We start from the raw sequence: 25,435 nt of genomic DNA, 5'->3' as shown, positions 1-25,435 counted from the left end.
GAAGGAAAAATACGTAATAGAAGGAGAGTAATTCCGGCACACTATTATATCTCCCAATTGTAAGTCAAAAAGTTAAACGTCTGATTTTTCTCGATTTTTTTATTGAAGAAAAAAAGGAAATAATACAGTTGCAGAGGGTCCGCCTGAAAACAACGTTTCGGCCTTCGTCTCAGCCTTCATCTGGTCGGACAGACTGACTAAATATGTGGAAATCCCGACATGTAAGCGAGGACGGTGCTGTTATGGGCATTCCTTCGTCTAGGTTCTCCTAGTGATAGGAATCACTGTATCATTTCCTTTTTTTCTTCAATAAAAAATCGAGAAAAATCAGACGTTTAACTTTTTGACTTACAATTGGGAGATAAAATAGTGTGTCAGAGTTACTCTCCTTCTTTTGTTAACCTTGGCTGAAGGGGTCTCTTCTGCCTCTTGTTCATTGTCTTTCTAGCTTCGTCAGTAATAATAGACTTTTTATGCGTTCATAATTCCTCAAGCTTTGTTTCATCAATGTCCAGAGACATAAACTGGTTGTGAAGACCTTTCCAAAATACTTCAGTTATGCTTGTCAAATCAAAGTTAGAAACAACCTGTTTGACTGTAATCTTTGCTGACAAACCTTCATGGACAGTTCCACAGTCAGCTCTTTGCTTTATTTTCACATGAATGTTACATGATCTCCATCTTTGTTTAAGAGAAGACATATGTAGTCAATCTGATTCTTATAGACCGCATTTGGGGATGTTCATGTGTAAAGTTTCAGTTTGTAATTTTGGAAAAAGGTGATCATGATGGATAGTAGATTTGTCATAGAAAAGTCGATAAATGTTTTTCCAGTCTTGTTTCATTCACCAAGTCCAAAATTTCCAACGATTCCATGTTTGCTATACCCCACTTTGGCAATCAAGTGTACCACCTATTGTCACCATTAGATGTATCTCTGGGAGTAGGGACAGCTATATATACAGTGCCTACAAGTAGTATTCAACCCCCTGCAGATTTAGTAGGTTTAATAAGATGCAAATAAGTTAGAGCCTGCAAACTTCAAACAAGAGCAGGATTTATTAACAGATGCATAAATCTTACAAACCAACAAGTTATGTTGCTCAATTAAATTTTAATAAATTGTCAACATAAAAGTGTGGGTCAATTATTAATCAACCCCTAGGTTTAATATTTTGTGGAATAACCCTTGTTTGCAATTACAGCTAATAATCGTATTTTATAAGACCTGATCAGGCCGGCACAGGTCTCTGGAGTTATCTTGGCCCACTCCTCCATGCAGATCTTCTCCAAGTTATCTAGGTTCTATGGGTGTCTCATGTGGACTTTAATCTTGAGCTCCTTCCACAAGTTTTCAATTGGGTTAAGGTCAGGAGACTGACTAGGCCACTGCAACACCTTGATTTTTTCCCTCTTGAACCAGGCCTTTGTTTTCTTGGATGTGTGCTTTGGGTCGTTGTCTTGTTGGAACATGAAATGACGACCCATCTTAAGATCCTTGATGGAGGAGCGGAGGTTCTTGGCCAAAATCTCCAGGTAGGCCATGCTATCCATCTTCCCATGGATGCGGACCAGATGGCCAGGCCCCTTGGCTGAGAAACAGCCCCACAGCATGATGCTGCCACCACCATGCTTGACTGTAGGGATGGTATTCTTGGGGTCGTATGCAGTGCCATCCAGTCTCCAAACGTCACGTGTGTGGTTGGCACCAAAGATCTCGATCTTGGTCTCATCAGACCAGAGAACCTTGAACCAGTCTGTCTCAGAGTCCTCCAAGTGATCATGAGCAAACTGTAGATGAGCCTTGACATGACGCTTTGAAAGTAAAGGTACCTTACGGGCTCGTCTGGAACGAAGACCATTGCGGTGGCGTACGTTACTTATGGTATTGACTGAAACCAATGTCCCCACTGCCATGAGATCTTCCCGGACCTCCTTCCTTGTTGTCCTTGGGTTAGCCTTGACTCTTTGGACAAGCCTGGCCTCGGCACGGGTGGAAACTTTCAAAGGCTGTCCAGGCCGTGGAAGGCTAACAGTAGTTCCATAAGCCTTCCACTTCCGGATGATGCTCCCAACAGTGGAGACAGGTAGGCCCAACTCCTTGGAAAGGGTTTTGTACCCCTTGCCAGTCTTGTGACCCTCCACAATCTTGTCTCTGATGGCCTTGGAATGCTCCTTTGTCTTTCCCATGTTGACCAAGTATGAGTGCTGTTCACAAGTTTGGGGAGGGTCTTAATTAGTCAGAAAAGGCTGGAAAAAGAGATAATTAATCCAAACAAGTGAAGCTCATTGTTCTTTGTGCCTGAAATACTTCTTAATACTTTAGGGGAACCAAACAGAATTCTTGTGGTTTGAGGGGTTGAATAATAAATGACCCTCTGAATAAACTTTTCACAATTTAAAAAAAAAAATAAAAAAAGAAATAACATTCTTTTTTGCTGCAGTGCATTTCACACTTCCAGACTGATCTACAGTCCAAACGTCACAATGCCAAGTTAATTCCGAATGTGTAAACCTGCTAAATCTGCAGGGGGTTGAATACTACTTGTTGGCACTGTATAGTTAACACCAGAAGTTTATTTTCACTATCTGCCATGAAATCAGAATAAATCTTTCCCGTTTTAGGGCAATTAGGACTAGAGTTGAGCATGGTTCGAGGTTCGCGGTTCGAGGTTCGCGGTTCGAGTGATTTTGAGGGGTGTTCTAGATCAAACTAGAACTCGAGCTTTTTGCTAAAAGCTCGACAGTTCGAGTTGCGTTCGAGAACAGTTCTAGCAGCAAAAGCGTGGCTTTTTACAGCTACAGTGTGCAGGGAGCCATCGCTGGCAGCCTGCCAGAAGCTGGTAACCAAGATAAACATCGAGTATCCAAGCAAAGCGCTTTGGTTAGTAACCAGATATTTACCCTGGTTAAGCATGCAGGGAGCCGACACTTCCCCGCTAGGCTCCGCCCCCTCCTGCACTCAGCATGTACATACACACACACACACTCACACTAACCTGTCCCCAGCCATGTAGTCCCCGCCACTGACGTCCTCAGCATGGCCCCATTAGGCTCCACCCACTTCGCACTGCGCCGCCTGCACACATGGCCCCGCTAGGCTCCACCCACCTCGCACCCGCACACATAGCCCCGCTAGGCTCCGCCCACCTCGCACCCGCACACATTACCCAGCTAGGCTCCGCCCACCTCGCACCGCACACATTACCCTGCTAGGCTCCGCTCACCTCACACCCGCACACATTACCCCGCTAGGCTCCGCCCACCTTGCACCGAACACATAGCCTCACTAGGCTCTGCCCACCTCGCACCGCACACATTACCCCGCTAAGCTCCGCCCACCTCGCACCACACACATAGTCCCGCTAGGCTCCGCCCACCTCGCACCCGCACACATTACCTCGCTAGGCTCCGCCCACCTCGCAGCCGCACAAATTACCCCGCTAGGCTCCGCCCACCTCGCACCAACACACATTACCTCGCTAGGCTCTGCCCACCTCGCACCACACACATAGCCCCGCTAGGCTCCGCCCACCTCACACCGCACACATTACCCTGCTAGGCTCCGCCCATCTCGCACCACACACATAGCCCCGCTAGGCTCCGCCCACCTCACACCCGCACACATTACCTCGCTAGGCTCCGCCCACCTTGCACCGCACACATGGCCCCGCTTGGCTCCGCCCACCTCGCACCCGCACACATTACCCCGCTAGGTTCCGCCCACCTTGCACCGCACACATAGCCCCGCTAGACTATGCACACTTCGCACCGCACACATTACCCTGCTAGGCTCCGCCCACTTCGCACTGCACACATAGCCCCTCTGGGCTCCGCAAACCTCGCACCGCACACATTACCCCGCTGGGCTCCGCCCACCTCGCACCGCACACATAGACACACTAGGCTCCGCCCACCTCGCACCCGCACATATTACCTTGCTAGGCTCCGCCCACCTTGCACCGCATACATGGATTAACTTGGCTCTGCCCACCTCGCACCCGCACACATTACCCCACTAGGCTCCGCCCACCTCGCACAACACACATTACCCCACTAGGTTCCGCCCACCTCGCACCACACACATAGCCCCACTAGACTATGCCCACTTCACACTGCACACATTACCCTGCTAGGCTCTGCCCACCTCGCACCCGCACACATTACCCCGCTAGGCTCCTCCCACCTCGCACCGAACACATAGCCCCGCTAGGCACCGCCCACCTTGCACCGCACACATAGCCTCGCTAGGCTCCGCCCACCTCGCATAGCACACATAGCCCCGCTAGGCTTCACCTTCCTCGCACACGCACACATTACCTCGCTAGGCTCCGCCCACCTTGCACCGCACACATGGCCCTGCTTGGCTCCGCCCACCTCGCACCGCACACATAGCCCCACTAGGCTCCGCCCACCTCGCACAGCACACATAGCCCCGCTAGGCTCCGCCCACCTCGCACCGCACACATTACCATGCTAGGCTCCACCCACCTCGCACCGCACACATAGCCCCACTAGGCTCCGCCCACCTCGCACCGCACACATAGCCCCACTAGGCTCCGCCCACCTCGCACCGCACACATTACCGTGCTAGGCTCCACCCACCTCGCACCGCACACATAGCCCCACTAGGCTCCGCCCACCTCGCACAGCACACATTACCCCGCTAGGCTCCGCCCACCTCGCACCGCACACATTACCATGCTAGGCTCCACCCACCTCGCACCGCACACATAGCCCCACTAGGCTCCGCCCACCTCGCACAGCACACATAGCTCCGCCCACCTCACACCGCACACATTACCATGCTAGGCTCCACCCACCTCACAGCGCACCCATAGCCCCACTAGGCTCCGCCCACCTCGCACCGCACACATAGCCCCACTAGGCTCCGCCCACCTCGCACCGCACACATTACCATGCTAGGCTCCACCCACCTCGCACCGCACACATAGCCCCACTAGGCTCCGCCCACCTCGCACCGCACACATTACCCCGCTAGGCTCCGCCCACCTCGCACCGCACACATAGCCCTGTTAGGCACCGCTCACCTCGCACCGCACACATTACCCCGCTAGGCTCCGCCCACCTCGCACCCCCACACATTACCTCGCTAGGCTCTGCCCACCTCGCACCAGCACACATTACCTTACTAGGTTCCGCCCACCTCGCACTGCAAACATGGCCCCGCTCGGCTTACCTGTGGTGATGAAGTCCTGCCCTCCCGACCTCAGCGCTGACACTGTCCTCCATGGCTGCCGCTTAACATCTGTCACTGAGGCCCGAGACTGTCACTAGCGGTGATGTCACGGGCCGCTCGTGATACTTGAAGGTGATTGAAGTCAGTGTGCCGTATCAGCAGTGCAGGAGATCAGCGCAGGTAATGTACCTCGCTCCTGACAGCAGCACTTGTCATGCCCTGCAGTGACCTGGGCAGACATTCTGATGTTAGCTCAGGTCACTGCATTGCTCTCCCAGCCAATGGGGAACATTCTGTTCTTCATTGACTGGGACAGTGACTATGGTATGGATCGTCATGGGAACCGCTTGGATTACAGCAGACCTGGATTTGTTTTTCTTTCTAATAAATTGGTGAAAGAGGCAATGTGTTGGGCAGTGTTTTTTCAAATAAAAATGTGTTTGTCGTCTATTTTTTTTTTATTACTGACTGGGTTGGTGATGTCGGGTATCTGATAGACGCCTGACCTCACCAACCCCAGGGCTTAATGCCAGGTGACATTACACATCTGGTATTAACTCCATATATTACCCCGTTTGCCACCGCACCGGGGCACGGGATGAGCTGGGGCGAAGCACCAGGATTGGCGCATCTAACGGATGCGCCCCTTCTGGGGCGGCTGCGGCCTGCTATTTTTAGGCTGGGGAGTGTCCAATAACAATGGACCTCCCTAGTCTGAGAATATCAGACCCCAGCGGTCTGCTTTACTTTGGCTGGTGGTCCAATTTTGGGGGGACCCCTACGTGTTTTTTTCCTTAATTATTTATTTAATTTAAAATAACAGCATGGGGTGCCCTCAGTTTTGGATTACCAGCCAAGGTGAAGCTGCCAGCTGTGGTCTGCAGGCTGCAGCCATCTGCTTTACCCTAGCTGGCTACAAAATTAGGGGGAACCCCACGTCATTTTTTTTTTAAATGTATTTATTTATTTTGGTAAATACAAGGCTAAGCACCCCTTAGTGCCACATGAAAGGCACCAAAGGGTGCAAAATTACAAAATGCAGGAGAGTGGGACATTATGTGTCTTTCTGCCATTATAATGACAGAAAAGACTGATATGAAGTGTAGAAGCACAAGAAAATCACCAGAGCGCTCTACACTGTGAAAGGCAGTAGAAAATGGCACTGGAGTGAACATGTGACCGCCTCATGTAGGATGAAGCTATGGATCCTGGGTAAATTTATGTATTTCCCCTCCTTCAGTTTTTTGACAGTACGCCAAAAAAACGGAAGGCACACGGATGACAAACAGATGACATACGGACCATATACGTGTCAAGCTCCCGATGCCTCGGCACTGCTCCTTACCCACTGATCCGGTCGCACCTGCACGGCACCGCTCCTTACCCACTGATCCATTCCACGTGTCCACCGGTCACGGCTGCCGCTCCCGCTTGTGCTTTCCTGTGTCCTGTCCCCAGTCTCATGTGTCTGACTCATGCTTCTGTATAGTGTCGGGCCACGCCCACTCATCTGGTCTTTTGGGCCCAGCACTGCTGCAGCAGGATATGACATGAAGCTGTGCTGAGTATATAAGACTGGCCTTGCCATGTGGGCGGGGCCTGATCAAAGTGTCTTGTAAGCCTTGTCTTTAAAGCTAGGTGCTCAGGTTCCCCTTGTGCCGTGTCCTGTGATCAATACTATTGCCTGACATTCCTACCTGGCACCTGTGCCGGATTCCTGCACTGTCTCCAGGAACTCTGAGACTCCAGTGACTGTTCTACCCGTCCCCTGTGGGAGGCAGTCCCTGCCATGCTAGTGCACCGGCTACCGTGCACCCAGGCCTCCGGTGGGGTGCACGGCCCAGTGGATCCACCACCCGGACCTAACAATACGGAACGGAAACGGATGCCACACGGATGCACCCGTGAAAAAAATGGACCATTTTTTGAAAACCGCAAAAACGGATCGGTCGTGTGAATGTAGCCTTATTTTAATCTGCCGTTTATAAACAGCAGGCAGAAATAAGTGAATAGCGCCCCCCAGTGTCAGAAAATCTCCGGGGTTTCAGGGATAGCTGAGACCCTGGAGATCATGATTCAGGTCGGTTTGTCCGGTCCCCGCTCACGTGATCACCGGTATACACCGTATACCGGTGATCACGTTACAGTAAATGACAGCGCCGGTAAAAAATTATTTTTCTCCCATCTGGCATACACAAACATGTCAGATGTGAGATAAATCTCCTCTCCGGTCCCCCAGTGTCGCCATAGTGCCCCCCCTGATCCCCTCCCGAAAAATACAAGATGGCCGCGCGCACAGCAGCGCGCCGGCCGCATTCACCCTACTCCTCTTATTTCTGTCGCATGTGCCATGACACATGCGACAGAGAACTCCTCCCCAGGCCCTGCCAGGTCACCCCCTATAACCCCACCTGTGTTCCCCGGTGTCCCACGGTACCTGTGCAGCGTTGATCCCCCGCGGCCCCCTCCGTCACAATAGACGCTGCCGATTGCACAGAGCGGCTGTCAGGTCAAGTTCCTGTGTTCAGACACAGTGAGTGCTGGTAACAATGCATCTGTAAGCTACTACAATGCCCTGCTCATGAAGTAAAGAACATAGTTGATCAGGAGAGCTATACTACATTTCCAAATGGAGGGATTTGCTTTTATAGTTGCCCTGCTGAACGACTACCAAACATGAGAGTCCGTTATACGCCACAAGAAAACATGTCTAAATAGCGAGCTCTGTTGTTTAGTAATCATTCAGCTGGATAACTGGACTTAAAGGGGTATTCCATCTCCAAGATCCTATCCCCAATATATAGTAGGTGGAATAGCAATAATATCAGCAAATACCAATATTTGGAAATGTAGAATAGTTCTCCTGATTAGGCATCCCCTTACCTCATGAGCAGGGCATTGCAGCTTTGGTAGCAACAGTTACGACATGGACTCTGCTGCTGTGGACCCGGGGAGAGTGGGTGCAGATTCATTGCACCCACACTCCTCACATGGAGGGTCTGCACTCCTAGAAAATGGGGGATACGTTCCCTGAGCGTGTCCCCCCATATTCTAGATGGTCCAGAGTCAATGTGGGACCCCTTTATTTTTTTTCCTTACAGTAAATTGGTGAAAGTGGGAATGGTTTGGGGAGTGTTTTTTCAAATACATTTTTTTCGTCTATTTGTTTTGTTAGTACTGACAGTTTGTGAGCTCGGGTATCTGATAGACGCCATGACATCACAAACTGCTGGGCTTGATGTCAGGTGACTTTACAGCTAGTATCAACCCCATTTATTACCCCGTTTGCCACTGCACCAGGGCAGGGGATGAGCTGGGGTGAAGCGCCAGGATTGACGCATATAGTGGATGCGCCAATTCTGGGGCGCCTGCGGCCTGCTATTTTTAGGCTGTGAAGGGCCAATAACTATGGACCTTCCCACCCTGAGAATACCAGACCACAGCTGTCCGCTTTACCTTGGCTGGTGATCCAATTTGGGGGGGACCCTACTTTTGTTTTGTAATTATTATTATTTCTAAAATAATTATAAAAAAGAGCCTGAGGTGACCTCCACATTGGATCCCCAACCACGGTAAAGCTGCCAGCTGTGGTTTTCAGCCTACAGCCTTCTGCTTTACCCTAGCTGGCTATCAAAAATGTCACGTCATTTTTTTTTAAACTATTTTTTTAAATAAAAAAATTTAATGGGCTTCCCTGTATTTTGATTGCCAGCCAAGGTAATGCCAGGCAGATGGGGGTGGCAACCCGTAGCTGTCTATTTTATCTGCGCTGAGAATCAAAAATATCGCGGAGTGCTATGTCATTTTTTTAATGATTTATTTTTATAGCACTGTCATGTCAGGCAATTAAAATACAGGAAAGCCCTTTTTGTTGTTTAGTTATTTAAATAAATAATTAAAAAAAATATATATGGGCTCCCGCTGAATTTTTTGTATTGCTAGCTGAGGGTAATCCGAGCAGCTACTGGCTGCTAACCCCCACTGCTTTGTGTTACCTTCACTGGCAATGGAAAATCCAGGGAAGCATTTTTTTTGCCAAAAAACTAAAAAAAAAAATGATGTGGGCTTCGCCATATTTTTGTATGCTAACCAGGTACAGCAGGCAGGTACGGGCTGCCCCCAACCCCCAGCTGCCTATTTGTACCCGGCTGTGAACTAAAAATGTAGGGAAGCCCTTTTTTTTAATTATTTCATGAATTTCATGAAATAATTAAAAAAAAAAACGATGTGGGCTTCGCCCCATTTTTGTGTCCAGCCGGGTACAACTAGGCAGCTGGGGATTGGATCTGCAGCACAGGTTAGCCCGAGGTTTCTGGGCCCCTCTGCTACGAATTGCAGTCCTCAGCCGCCCCAGAAAATGGCCCTCTCATAGAATAGCCTTCTGGCGCTATATCCAACTCTTCCAGCAGCCCTGAAGCCGGGTGGCTTGCTGGGTAATGAGTTAATACTAGCTATGTTTTACTAGCTAGTATTAAGCCAGAGATTCTTAATGTCAGGCACGTTTGAGCCAGCCATTAAGAATCTCCATTAAAGGGTTAAAAAAACACCACACAGAGAAAAAAATACTTTAATAGAAATAAATACACAGACACATTAGAGACTCCATCTTTATTACCCCCTGTCATCCCTCCACGATCCTGCTCTTCTGTCTTCTTTCTCCTTCAACACATGCAGCTCTGTCTGCTCCATCAGACAGCAGTGCATGGGAGAAAGGACGCTGTGCTCCGTGCAGAAATCACTCTGTGAGAGTGACCACAGGCTCCCGGCTCTAAGCGGTGGCACGGGTTGCCATAGCAACGGTGCTCCGATCACGTGATTCCGGTGCCGCTGCATGCTGGTAGCGGGACGTCCCCGTCACCGCTACCAAGCGCATTGCTATGGCAATGGTGATCTCCGTTATTGACTGGCTGTGTCACTGGTCAGGAGCCGGCTTCTATGGACGCTTGTAACCACGGTAAACATCGGGTAACCAAGAAGCCCTTTCCTTGGTTACCCGATGTTTACCTTCGTTACCAGCATCCGCCGCTGTCACGTTGTCAGTGCTGACTCCCTGCTCCGTGCACACATAGCCAGACTACACATCGGGTAAAATTAACCCGATGTGTACTCTGGCTAGGAGTGCAGGGAGCCAGTGCTAAGCGGTGTGTGCTGGTAACCAAGGTAAATATCGGGTTGGTTACCCGATATTTACCTTAGTTACCAAGCGCAGCATCGCTTCCACGCGTCGCTGGGGGCTGGTCACTGGTTGCTGGTGAGATCTGCCTGTGGGACAGCTCACCAGCAACCCGTGTAGCGACACTCCAGCGATCCCTGCCAGGTCAAGTTGCTGGTGGGAGCGTAACAGAGAGACGCAATGACAGGTCCTAGCATGTCGGCGTCATAGTCATGTGACCAGTCTGTAGCCAATGAGATAATAGACACGTGACTGGTCACATGGCTATTTTGACGTCACGATAGGTCCTGCATCACTGCTGGCAGTGCTGGTTACCGGGAAGATTCAGCGATCATCACATGGAATAGCGGCAGGAGACAGAGTGCAGGACGGATCACGGGGACAGGTAAGTGTTATGGCAATGTTTATTAACTGTATGTGTACATTTATAATGTGTTTTTATGTGTTTGTGATTGCCTCCCATTGTTTCCTATGGGGTTCGAGAGGTTCGCCGAACCGAACTCGAACCAGACCTCGGTTCGGCGAACGGAACTCGAGCCAAACCGCGGCCGGTTCGCTTATCTCTAATTAGGACGACCAAAAATTTGTATATTTACCAAAAGCCAGGATAATGAGAGAGAATTTTTTAAGGCAAGTAGCTGATGCAGATCATCAATGGGAACATTGAAGACCCCCTTGATGAGAGTGGGAATGTGTCATAAGTTTATCTTGCTCAGGGGAGCCCCCGAGTGAATCTGGAGTCAGAAGGTCGCAGCATCTCCCTGCGGGCAGGTTCACTACTGTTATTTGATAACATCTCCTTGCTTGTGGTGCTGTAAGGGTTAAGCACCCTTTCCTGCCTTGATGCTGGCTGTAGCTGCCAATCTCAGGTGTGGCTTTTTGGGATCACTCCCCTTCCCTATTTAAGTCATGTGATCTGATCACATGATGCCTGCGATAGAAACTGAATCCCTCATTTCTATCTTGTCCTTTTTGGAAGGAGCCTGCTGTGAAAGAAGTCTTGTCATATTGTGCACAGCAGTGGTGTTTGCTGCAATGAAGCCGCCTGGAGTGTTTTTCATTGCATTTCCCCTGCTTGTATTCCAACCCTTGTGTCTCTGCATTGTAGTGGCAAGTCTAGGGATCTCGTCGGCCTGCTCACAAGGCAGAATAAGTTTAGGGTCAACAGTCAAAAGGTCACCGGAAGTGCAGGAAAAAAAACACATTTAGGGATTAGATAAGGAGAAGTGTAGGGTATTGTATAATAAAGATAAATATAAATATAACAAAAGGAGTTACGGGTAAAGTTAGCTAGAAAATACACTTTAGCAATCAGATCACCCCCTTAAGATCACCTGAAAAGGTTAAAGTGCATTTTCGGATCCTCCGTAAATTTGATCTGAAAGCTGAATATCCCCAACTTTTTCAGAGTAGTGTATGTTAAATATTTTCACATATATCTTAGAGCTTGCAAAGTGCTGCTGTATCCTCTTACATGTCTGTGTGTATATATATATATATATATATATATATATATATATATATACAGTATATAGATACACACTGTATGTGTATATGTATATATAATTTGTTTTTCAGTTTTTTATTTTTGAAAAAGTCATCAAAAACCTTTTTATAAACACTAAATGGCTTATTGAGTGTAATTTTGACTCAACACATGTTGATTTCTGAGGAGAGTGTTGCATACAATTGTTCGAATGAAAAGCTTATTTTCTTGAGCAACCTTTCAATAACATGGCTACGAACAGATAGTCTTTCTTGTTTTCTAGTTTCCTATAATTCATATTTCCACATTGATTTTACTCCTAGTCACGACATGAAGAATGAAAATACAGGATGCTAGTTTAAAGCCTTAAAGACTCAAAGACTTATTTTACTTCCTGTTCACAAAGGATCCAATTTTTACATAATTGCCATAAATTATGTAAATTAAATTAATAGATTTTACTCAATTTCTTTAAGTGGTTGAAAGTTTTGTTAGAATTGTTTTTTTTACATATAGTGCTATACAATTTTATTTTCAATTATGATTTTAAAATAATAAATTATAGAGCATACAACATAGTTTAGATGAATCTCACATTCTATACACTGTTTATATGTCTGAGCCTTTCTTGGGAGGAGATTCCAGAGTCCTGCAAATCTTTTTGCATAATAATATGGATTTGCAGTCGTTTATGTATGTACTGTATATTGTTTAGTTAGCCTTTTGATAAAGCATTAAATGTCTCTCTGTGTTAGAAAATATTCACTCCTAGTTGCAATCAGATTATAGGAATTTCAGTATGTTTAAAACGGTTGTCCAGGTTTATAATGAAGGTCTGCAGTCATTATGTGTGACTGCAGACGTATGAATCCTTACATCTTGCACAATGAGTAAAGTTAGTGCATTAGTTCCTGTGACCTGGGCGGTTTATTACTGTTGCCCTTTTTTTGCCATGTTGATTTTTGAATATTTTGGAGAATTTCATTTTGTTTTTCTTTTTTTTTGTTTTTAATTTTAGTATAGGGGCTTGCAAGACAATGAGCACCCTTGGTGTGGGTTGCTAACACATATTTATGATATATTTTTTTGCACTTTATATTTGATTTTATGCGGTATGCAGCCAATCCAATAAATCTTGGGCATGTAAATTAGGGTGTCTGTCCTGGTGGCGTGCACTTATATAGTGCTGGGCTAATCTAATACTATGGGCGTCACTAACAGGCTGTAAGCCAAACACTGTGCAGTACATATGTGTGACCAGTGCCCTAAAGAAGCCTTATTCATGTGCAATTTTAATATTAATGCCAGGGTCATCCGAAAGAATCGGGTTGATCCGAATGCCAGCAAACGGACCTCCAATTTTCTAGGATGAGAGAATTGGATTACTCCTTGATGAGAAGATGAATAGCAAAATATATCCATCTTCATTGTGTCAGTGCACAGAAATCGGACGGCACTCAGATGTTATCTGAGTCCAGTCCAACACTTTTCACATAGTCATGGACTTGAATGGGTGAATCTCATCAAAGATTATCGTGAAATGGCCGAAAGCTGCAATTTTTTTGACTGACGGATCCTGTCAGTGAAAATAAAATCGGTCATGACAGCACTGCCATAATAACCTCTTTACAATCAAGGATGTACTGGTACGTCCTTGGTTGCCTGCTTCCGGTTACTGCGGGCTCTGTCAGCAAGCTCACGGTAATCACCAATCTTATTAGCAGACATGTGCGGTGAACAGGAGCGAGTGTTTCCGAGATCCACCCGCTCCTGTTAAACCCTTGGATCGTGCTGTCAAACTCTGATCGCACTGTTCCCTGATGCCAACGGCGGCCCCGTGATGTGATGACGGGGTGCCAATGTGTTATCATGGCAGCGCAGGGTCAGCTGTTGACCCCTGATGCTGTCATGAGTCACTTCCAGTGAGAGCTGTCAGAGTGCCGGTGCTCACAGGAACACTGCATTTCTCCTGATCAAAATGATGTTGTAGCATCACTCTGGTCAGGATAAATAATTGGATAGTGCAGTCATAAAGTTCACTAGGGGGACTAATAAAATCAATAAAAAATGTATAACAAGTTTTAAAAAATATGAAAAAAATAAAAAAGCCTAAAAGTTCAAATCACCCCCTTTTGCCCCCATTGAAAATAAAACAGTTAAAAGATAAAAAAAAATACACATATTTGGCATCGCCGTGATCAGAAATGCCTGAGCTATCAAAATATAAAATCAATTAAGCTGACTGGAACACGTGGTGAGAAAATTCAAAATTACTTTTTTGGTTGCCTCAACATTGAATTAAAATGCAATAACAGTCGATCAAAACAGCACATCTACACAAAAATGGTATAATTAAAAATGTCAGCTCAAGAATCAAAAAATAAGCCATCACTGAGCCCCAGATCCCAAAAATCAGAACGCTACGAGTCTCAAAAAATTGCAACAAAAGCGCTATTCTTTTTTTGGACAAATGTCTGAATTTTTTTTTTACCACTTACATAAAATAAACCTATACATGTTTGGTATCTACGAATGCGTTCCAACATGAGGCATCACATCGAGACATCAGTTTCACCATATAGTGAACATGGTGGATAAAAAAAAAATACAAAAACCATTGTGTAATTTCACTTTTTTTCCCAATTTCTCCAGATTTGACATTTCTTTTCCAGATTTCCAGTACACTATATGGTAAAATGAATGGTGTGATTCAAAGTAAAACTTTGATCTCAAAATATAAGCCCTCACATGGCAATATTGATGAAAAAAATAAAAAAGTTATGGTTCTCGGAAGAAGGGAAGGAATAAAATGAAAATGAAAAATGGAAAACTGCCCGGGGTTGAAGGAGTTAAATAACATTGGTCCAAGTTCTATACAATAAACAATCAGAAAGTACTCGTTCATTTTAATACTAATCAATCACTGCTTCATTAGTTGGTAGGTTGTGAGTAGAGATGAGCGAACCGGTCGCGGTTCGGCTCGAGGTTGGTTCGCCGAACGGACCTCCCGTTCGAGTTCGGTTCGTCGAACGTTCGACGAACCGAACTCGAACTGCATAGGAAACAATGGCAGGCAATCACAAACACAGAAAAACACCTAGAAAACACCCTCAAAGGTGTCCAAAAGGTCACAAACAACTCACAACACATGGGAAAGTGACAAGGACATATACTCATGCGAAAACAAAAGAGCTGGACAAGGAAAAAGAGTAGGACACACAGATATATGAGTATATGCAAGGAAACATCGATTCCATTATTGTGCAACTTGAGCCCTGCTCATTTTAGGCTTCCAATGTTGATAAATTGCCTGAGCTCGCCACGTACGTCTTGGGGATCTTGTCGTGTCCTGCAGCCAGCGTTCTCTCGGAACCTGTCTTCAGTGCTGCTGTGGGTCTGCTGGCAGATAAGCACACGTGTCTGTCCACTGACAATGTGGACATGGCTCTCAGAGGACTTTTCTTCCCCTGGGTCAGCCAGGGGACGGGAAAGGCACGCGTATTTTTGAGAGTGCTTCATGCAAAGCATCTTTTTCTTTTTCAAAAGGGGGCTCAACCGATGCCAGTCAAGTGGGGTGTGTGTGGCCCAGTTAGTGGCAACGAGGGAGACTGTGGTTGGAGTCCCCTCGCTGTGTTTCTAAAAGAACCAAGATGAACAAGTCATGGCTCTCAGAGGACTTTTCTTCCCCTGGGTCAGCCAGGGGACGGGAAAGGCACGCGTATTTTTGAGAGTGCTTCATGCAAAGCATCTTTTTCTTTTTCAAAAGGGGGCTCAACCGATGCCAGTCAAGTGGGGTGTGTGTGGCCCAGTTAGTGGCAACGAGGGAGACTGTGGTTGGAGTCCCCTCGCTGTGTTTCTAAAAGAACCAAGATGAACAAGTCATGGCTCTCAGAGGACTTTTCTTCCCCTGGGTCAGCCAGGGGACGGGAAAGGCACGCGTATTTTTGAGAGTGCTTCATGCAAAGCATCTTTTTCTTTTTCAAAAGGGGGCTCAACCGATGCCAGTCAAGTGGGGTGTGTGTGGCCCAGTTAGTGGCAACGAGGGAGACTGTGGTTGGAGTCCCCTCGCTGTGTTTCTAAAAGAACCAAGATGAACAAGTCATGGCTCTCAGAGGACTTTTCTTCCCCTGGGTCAGCCAGGGGACGGGAAAGGCACGCGTATTTTTGAGAGTGCTTCATGCAAAGCATCTTTTTCTTTTTCAAAAGGGGGCTCAACCGATGCCAGTCAAGTGAGGTGTGTGTGGCCCAGTTAGTGGCAACGAGGGAGACTGTGGTTGGAGTCCCCTCGCTGTGTTTCTAAAAGAACCAAGATGAACAAGTCATGGCTCTCAGAGGACTTTTCTTCCCCTGGGTCAGCCAGGGGACGGGAAAGGCACGCGTATTTTTGAGAGTGCTTCATGCAAAGCATCTTTTTCTTTTTCAAAAGGGGGCTCAACCGATGCCAGTCAAGTGGGGTGTGTGTGGCCCAGTTAGTGGCAACGAGGGAGACTGTGGTTGGAGTCCCCTCGCTGTGTTTCTAAAAGAACCAAGATGAACAAGTCATGGCTCTCAGAGGACTTTTCTTCCCCTGGGTCAGCCAGGGGACGGGAAAGGCACGCGTATTTTTGAGAGTGCTTCATGCAAAGCATCTTTTTCTTTTTCAAAAGGGGGCTCAACCGATGCCAGTCAAGTGGGGTGTGTGTGGCCCAGTTAGTGGCAACGAGGGAGACTGTGGTTGGAGTCCCCTCGCTGTGTTTCTAAAAGAACCAAGATGAACAAGTCATGGCTCTCAGAGGACTTTTCTTCCCCTGGGTCAGCCAGGGGACGGGAAAGGCACGCGTATTTTTGAGAGTGCTTCATGCAAAGCATCTTTTTCTTTTTCAAAAGGGGGCTCAACCGATGCCAGTCAAGTGGGGTGTGTGTGGCCCAGTTAGTGGCAACGAGGGAGACTGTGGTTGGAGTCCCCTCGCTGTGTTTCTAAAAGAACCAAGATGAACAAGTCATGGCTCTCAGAGGACTTTTCTTCCCCTGGGTCAGCCAGGGGACGGGAAAGGCACGCGTATTTTTGAGAGTGCTTCATGCAAAGCATCTTTTTCTTTTTCAAAAGGGGGCTCAACCGATGCCAGTCAAGTGGGGTGTGTGTGGCCCAGTTAGTGGCAACGAGGGAGACTGTGGTTGGAGTCCCCTCGCTGTGTTTCTAAAAGAACCAAGATGAACAAGTCATGGCTCTCAGAGGACTTTTCTTCCCCTGGGTCAGCCAGGGGACGGGAAAGGCACGCGTATTTTTGAGAGTGCTTCATGCAAAGCATCTTTTTCTTTTTCAAAAGGGGGCTCAACCGATGCCAGTCAAGTGGGGTGTGTGTGGCCCAGTTAGTGGCAACGAGGGAGACTGTGGTTGGAGTCCCCTCGCTGTGTTTCTAAAAGAACCAAGATGAACAAGTCATGGCTCTCAGAGGACTTTTCTTCCCCTGGGTCAGCCAGGGGACGGGAAAGGCACGCGTATTTTTGAGAGTGCTTTATGCAAAGCATCTTTTTCTTTTTCAAAAGGGGGCTCAACCGATGCCAGTCAAGTGGGGTGTGTGTGGCCCAGTTAGTGGCAACGAGGGAGACTGTGGTTGGAGTCCCCTCGCTGTGTTTTACATGCTTTTAGAAGGGCATGACATGGCTTGGAGGTTGACTTTCATCATATGCAAACTGTTGGCTACCAAAATGCTGCCTTTCCAACAACTGTGGTTATAGGCAATGAGGAACATACTGATGAAGATGAGACGCAGATACCCGATTGGGATGACAACTTAAATATTCGGTCAGGGCAAGAAGAAACTCGGTCTGAGGGGGAGGGGAGTGCAAACACAACAATTGATGATGAAGTTCTAGATCCCACCTACTGTCAACCCACAGTCAGACACTCGAGGAGGTCAATAGAGGCGGTGGAGGAGGATGCAACCGACGTCGAAGTAACCTGGCGCCTTCCTGGACACAGTCGGAGCACTGGTAGCACGTCTACAACTGCATCCTCAGCCACCACTCTGCCTCTGAGCATTATTCGGGGTGGATCAACAGGTCGCATGGCCTCTAAGCCTTGCCTAGCCTGGTCCTTTTTTGACATAAAAAAAGATCGGCCAAATTATGTGATCTGTAACATTTGGCATGGTTATCTTAGTAGAGGTCAAAACCTCAGCAGTTTGACAACTTCTTCCATGAATCGTCACATGAATAAATATCATATGGCCTGGTGGGAAGCTCACCGTGCTGCAATGCGGCCTAGTGGAGCCAACCATCCACCGCCTGCCCCTTCCAGGGCATCCGCGCGCTTGTCATCTTCTAGGACTGTGGGGACAGCTGTCACACCTGTTTTTCCACCCACAACTTCCACCACTGTAACCGCAACAGGCAGTTTGCTTGGTAGGTCGTCAGTTGGTTTGGAAGGGGAAACAAGTGAGTGTGTACAGTTCTCTCAGACATCGATAGCACCAACTTTGGATGAAGGCAACATCATGTCTCCGCCTGCACTTTCCTCACAAAGCTGCATTTTTCCAGGGATACCCTACTCAACACCGTCTACACACAGCAGCCAGATCTCTGTCCCTCAAATGTGGTCAAATAAAAGGCCACTTCCTGCGACCCATGACAAAGCGAAGAGGTTGACTCTATCCCTCTGTAAGCTGTTGGCTACAGAAATGCTGCCTTTCCGCCTAGTGGACACACAGGATTTTAGAGACCTTATGTCTGTCGCTGTGCCCCAGTACCAGATGCCTAGTCGCCACTACTTCTCTAAGAAAGGTGTGCCCGCGCTACACCAGCATGTCGCACACAACATCACCGCTTCCTTGAGAAACTCTGTGTGTGAACGGGTGCATTTCACCACCGATACTTGGACCAGTAAGCATGGACAGGGACGTTACATGTCGCTGACTGGGCACTGGGTAACTATGGTGATAGATGGTGAAGGGTCTGCTGCACAAGTCTTGCCGTCCCCACGACTTGTGTGTCAATTCTATGTCTGTCCAAGTTCCGCCACAGCTTCTGCATCCTCCACCTCATCTGTGTCCTCCACCTCCGCCCCAAGCCTGCCTGGTCAGGCCACCAGCGTTCTCACTGCGCAGAAGGAATCACGCACCCCTCATTACTATGCTGGCAGCAGAGCGCAATGGCATCAGGCGGTCTTTAGCTTGACATGTCTATGGAATAAGAGTCACACAGCTGAGGAGTTGTGGTCAGCTCTGCGGTCCGAGTTTAATAAATGGTTGTCTCCACTCAACCTGCAGCCTGGTAAGGCCGTGTGCGACAATGCTGCAAACCTGGGTGCGGCCCTTCGCCTGGGCAAGGTGACACACGTGCCTTGTATGGCTCACGTGTTGAACCTTGTCGTCCAGCAATTTTTAACACACTATCCCGGCCTAGATGGCCTTCTGAACAGGGCACGAAAACTGTCAGCTCACTTCCGCCGTTCAAGCGCCGCAGCAGAGCGACTTGCATCGCTCCAGAAGTCTTTCGGCCTGCCGGTTCATCGCCTGAAATGCGATGTGGCGACACGCTGGAATTCAACTCTCCACATGTTACAGCGACTGTGGCAGCACCGGCGAGCCCTGGTGCAATACGTCATGATGTATAGCCTGGGCCAACGAGATGCAGAAGTGGGGCAGATCACCCTGCTGGAGTGATCTCAGATCAAGGACCTATGCACCCTTCTGCACAGTTTCGACATGGCGACGAATATGTTTAGCGCTGACAATGCCATTATCAGCATGACGATTACAGTCATTTACATGCTGGAGCACACGCTAAACACTATTCGTAGTCAGGGGGTGGGACAACAGGAAGGGGAGGAACTACAGGAGGATTCATATGCGCAAGACACAACAACATCACCAAGGTCCAGACGTTCATCATCACCAACGCGGCAGGCATGGGACCATGGGGGACAGGGATCAACAAGGGCGCATGGTAGCAGGCGACATGTTGAGGAAGGTGCAGGAGGACATGAAGATATGGAGGACGAACTGTCCATGGACATGGAAGACTCAGCAGATGAGGGGGACCTTTGTCAAATTTCAGTTGAAAGAGGTTGGGGGGAGATGACAGAGGAAGAAAGAACGGTTAGCACCTCTATGCCACAAACACAGCGTGGACTTGGTCCGCATGGCTGCGCAAGACACATGAGTGCCTTCTTGTTGCACTACCTCCAACATGACCCTCGTATTGTCAAAATTAGAAGTGATGATGACTACTGGCTTGCCACACTATTAGATCCCCGGGACAAGTCCAAATTTTGTGACATAATTCCACCCATAGAAAGGGACGCACGTATGCAGGAGTATCAGCATAAGCTGTTACTCGATCTTAGCTCGGCTTTTCCACCAAACAACCGTGCAGGTGAAGGGAGTGATTCTCCCAGTTGTAACTTGACAAACATGGGACGGCCTCGTCATCTTCAACAGTCTACCCGTACCAGTAGGACCGTATCTGGTGCTGGTAACAGCAATTTTATGGAATCTTTTCATAATTTTTTTAGACCCTCCTTTGCAAGGCCACCAGAGACAACAAGTCTGACACATAGTCAACGGATGGAGAGGATGATACAGGAGTATCTCCAAATGAACATCGATGCAATGACTTTGCAAATGGAGCCTTGCTCCTTTTGGGCTTCAAATCTAGAAAAATTGACAGAGCTCTCCAGTTACGCCTTGGAGATTTTGTCGTGTCCAGCTGCCAGCGTTGTCTCTGAACGTGTCTTCAGTGCTGCTGGGTGTGTGCTGACAGATAAGCGCACGCGTCTGTCCAGTGACAATGTGGACAGACTGACGTTCATCAAAATGAACAAGTCATGGATCCAGAAGGAATTTACTACCCCTGTGTCATCCTGGGGAGAGTAAATGCTTGTGGATTTGGAATGTGCTTGATGCAAATCAAAACATCCTGTTTGCAACTAGGGCACAAGTGCTGCCACTGATGGGGTGTCTGTGTGCCCAATTTTGGGAAAAAAGGTAGACTCCGCTTGGAGTAACCCTTGCTTGCTGTGTTTTTTAAAAATGATACAAGATGAACAGATCTGAAGGCAAGATGAAGGCAACATCATGTCTCCGCCTGCACTTTTCTCACAAACCTGCATTTTTCCAGGGACACCCTACTCAACACCGTCTACAGACAGCAGCCAGATCTCTGTCCCTCAGATGTGGTCAAATAAAAGGCCACTTACTGCGACCCATGACAAAGCTAAGTGGTTGACTCTATCCCTCTGTAAGCTGTTGGCTACCGAAATGCTGCCTTTACGCGTAGTGGACACACAGGATTTTACAGACCTTATGTCTGTCGCTGTGCCCCAGTACCAGATGCCCAATCACCACTGCTTCTCCAAGAAAAGCATGCCCGCGCTACACCAGCATGTCGCACACAACATCATCACCACTTCCTTGAGAAAATCTGTGTGCGACAGGGTGCATTTCAACACAGATACTTGGACCAGTAAGCATAGACAGGGTCATTACATGTCACTGACTGGGCACTGGCAAACTATGGTGAGAGATGGAGAAGGGTCTGCTGTACAAGTCTTGCCGTCCCCACGAGTTGTTTCAATCCTTGTTCTGTATGTAGAAGTTAATACACTGCTTCTGCCTCTTCAACCTCGTGTGGGTCCTCTACCTTGGCGCAAACCCTGTGTGGTCAGGCCACCCTTCCTTGCAACTGCGCACAAGGACTACCACACACCTCCTTACTATGCTGGCAGCAGAGCTCAATGCCATCAGGCAGTCAAAGTTTTACTTTGAAATGTATGGGAAATGTGAGTCACACCGCTATTCCAGAGAATAGTAGTCAGGCAGGGTCAAAACATTAATTGAGGAACAGGAACAGAATGGGACGGCCAGGACTTAATCAGAAAACAAGCAGAGGTGAAATGCGTATCGGCCAACAAGGTACATAAACAGCAAGCAGGAAAAGTAGTCAGGTAACAAGCACACAAAATCATAAAACTGAACTGGGGGTAAAATTAACCAGAGGTTCATAGCTATGTCTGGCAGTGGTCTGCAGACAGGATGGGCATAAAAAAGGGTGTGGTGTCTTCCCATTGGTTGTAGCTGAATGATGGTATTTCATCTGTGAGATACCCACCAGCTACATTCAGCCAGAGATTCTGCATCTGTCAAGGTAATGCAGCCCAGTGGGTGAGCATAACCTGCGTCCACCTGCACCGCTGGCATCGACTACTCTCCCATCAGCACTATTCATGAAAGGAACACGTTGTCACCTGGCAACCGGAGTACAAATTGACGGAGCGGACTACGTTGGTGACTTAACAGCCGTGTGCGGCAATGATGCAAACCTGGCTGTGGGCCATCGTCAGGGCAATGTGACACACGTGCCTTGTATGGCTCACGTGTTGAACCGAATTCTCCAGCAATTTTTAAAACACCATCACGGCCTACATGGACTTGTGCAGCGGGCACGCTCACTATGTGCTCACTTCCATCGTGCGCACACAGCAGCTCAACAACTTTCATCACTCCGGAAGTCTTAGGGTCTGGCAGTTAAACGCCGGAAATGCGATGTTCCGACACGCAGGAATTGGAATCTGCACATGTTGCAGCGTTTGTGGCAGCACCGCAGAGCCCTGCTGAAATACGGTAAGACATATAGCCTGGGATAACTTGATCCAGAGGTGGTGCAGATCACGCTGCTGGAGTGGTGTCAGATCAAGGACCTATGCACCCTGCTACACAGTTTTGAAATGTCGACGAAGATGTTTAGCACTGGCAATGTCATTCTCAGGGTGACAATTCTGGTCATCTACATGATGGAGCACACTGTAATTATTATTCAGAGTCAGGTGTTGGGACAAGAGGAAGGGGAGGAAGTACAGGAGGAGTCATATGCGGAAGGGATAACAAGATCTACGAGGTCCAGATGGTCAGCGGCACCTATGCGGCAGTCATGGTGAGGGAGAGGGAATAACAAGGGCGCATAGTATCAGCAAAAAGTGTTGATGAAAGTGCAGGAGCCCATGAAGAAATGGAGGACGAACTGGCGATCGGCATGGAAGACTCAGCAGATGAGTGAGAGCTTGCTCACATTTCGGTTGTGCGAGGTTGTGGGTAGAGGACAGAGGAAGTATGCACGATTCTCACCTCTCTGCCACCAACACACCAAGGACTTGGTCCTCCTGGATGCACAAGACACATGAGCGGATTCTTGCTGCACTACCTACAACATGACCCTCGGATTGTACGAATTCAAAGTAATCCAGAATACTGGGTTGCCACACTGTTAGATCCCCGGTACAAGACAAAATTTGCCGAACTAATTCCTGCCATAGAAATAGACGCACGTATACAGGAGTATCTGCAGAATGTGGTACGCAATCTTAGATCTACTTTTCCACTAAACACCAGTGCTGCACAGAGTGAATCTCAACGCTTTGTCATGGATAGGAGGAAATGGTCTTTTACTTGTCCACATCGGAGGGACCGAGGGATGGCTGCTGTGCTGAGATGGCGTTGAGTACGGTGTCCCTGCACAGTTGCACTTTTGGTCATATCCCAAAATGAGTTGGAAAAGGACAGATGCTGTTGGAAAGGGGAACAGGTGTGTTGGAAAGGGGAAAAAAATTTTGGTCCGTGGATTTGGTGGTTAAGCAACTGTAACATTTGCTGAAGAAACAACATCTGTTACAGTGGGACTGGCAGATTTGGATAAAGTGGTATATAATCTGTGACCGCTGTATAACGAAAATTAATAAGAAAAGAAAGAGAAAGGTATATATCCCCATCAGCAGTCAGTGTCCACCGTGCTCCCAGTTGGAAAAGGAGAGGTTGGCAACTGGAAGGTTTGGTGGAGGATACAGAGCTGTGTGGCTATGAAACTAATAGTAGCCTGAACCGAGTTAGACGCCATTCGGATCTGGAGACTGTGAGCCCTGTTAGCGTCACAGGGTCCACATGCCCACCCAGCCCAGGAACTCCCTGTTAACAACACAGGGGCCATTGAGTACGCTGACCGTGTGCGTAGGGGCCACACCTTTGGACAGCAGGCGCATCAGCAGCAGCAGGCCTGTTAATGCCACTGGGCTGCACAAGCAGGACTGTTAGGACAGGAGCTGGTCTTAACCGTTCTGCGTTACCAACTGTGGTGGTGGCCTGCATCCACCACCCTATCCCTGTCTACCTCTGGCCTAAAGCCGCAATGGGTTCAACACATGGAGGTGTGCTCTTTCGGAGCATAATAGAAGACTGTGCACCTCCTTGTTGGCTCCAGCCCCTTTGATAACCTGGGTCCGCCCCAAACCATGGTGAACCACAATGCACCTCCTATAGACAAAAGTAGAGTGACACGTCATGAGTGGCATAACTAGCGTCCTATTTGCAAACGCAACTTCAATGATGACCTCATGGCTGCCATGACCCAAACACCTCACCAGTCATCGTCTGACCATCAATAATGCGATGACAAGTCATAGGTGTGGGCCTCTGCAAGCCATTTGGGAGGACACCTGATGCCCTGTGGTCTATATGGGACCCCCACATCAGGGCCAGGGCCAAAGAGTTCATTACCGGACCTAGTCTCTGATGCAGGAAGTGCCTGAGCATGCTCAGTAGCATGAAATACAGTCTCTGAAAAAAGACTATCAGCTTTAGCATGGTGTCTAGGCACAAAACAGGACTTAGACCCGGCACGGAATGCAAGCACCTGTGCAAAGAGGCTTTTCACACTTAGTGTGGGAGCATGCGCTGTATCCCGAAATGAAGACTTAGCGTCAGGAATGGCACAGTCAGGCTGAGCATACTCACTAGGCGAAACACTGTAATTATGCTGCAGCTGGGGTACATCGGCACACGCATGCGCACTTGCTGCCTCTCCACACTTAAACGTGGAGGGGAAATTTGTCTTGGAGATGCTGTCTATGAACAGAAGGAAAAGCTAAAGGAAGCCTGACTTTCTATCCCTCCGAATTATGAAATGCAGCAATGAATTCCATGAGTTTGCTATAACATTAGCGTAGCAAAATGTGCATGAGGGTGTGATGTAGAGGTGCTAGAAATAGCTTGTCACCAGTGGGGCACTAATGGAATACAACAGCCAGTTCTATGATGCCACAAAATGGCAGTATTTTGTGCTATCATTATAGCTTATTAAAAACAGAGCACGAGGTTGTCATGCAGAGGTGCTGCACATAGATTTGCAGTAGTGTGAATAGACAAAAGTACAATAGCCACGTTTAGGATACAACTAGGTACAGTGAGTGTTTGCTAGTATAATGGCTGAGTTTAAAAAAGTTAGAGTGTGCAATGCAGGCAGACGTGCTGCAAATAACGTTCCAATACTGTGAATTGACAAAAGTACAATAGCCACGTTTAGGATACAACTAGGTACAGTGAGTGTTTGCTAGTATAATGGCTGAGTTTAAAAAAGTTAGAGTGTGCAATGCAGGCAGACGTGCTGCAAATAACGTTCCAATACTGTGAATAGACAAAAGTACAAAAGCCACGTTTACGATACAACTAGGTACACTGTGTGTTTGCTAGTATAATGGCTGAGTTTAAAAAAGTTAGAGTGTGCAATGCAGGCAGACGTGCTGCAAATAACGTTCCAATACTGTGAATTG

The sequence above is a fragment of the Anomaloglossus baeobatrachus genome, chromosome 6 (assembly GCF_048569485.1).
Source record: "Anomaloglossus baeobatrachus isolate aAnoBae1 chromosome 6, aAnoBae1.hap1, whole genome shotgun sequence".
In the NCBI taxonomy this organism is placed as follows: domain Eukaryota; kingdom Metazoa; phylum Chordata; class Amphibia; order Anura; family Aromobatidae; genus Anomaloglossus; species Anomaloglossus baeobatrachus.
The sequence above is the reverse complement of the archived record's forward strand: the minus strand, read 5'-3'. Positions refer to the sequence as shown.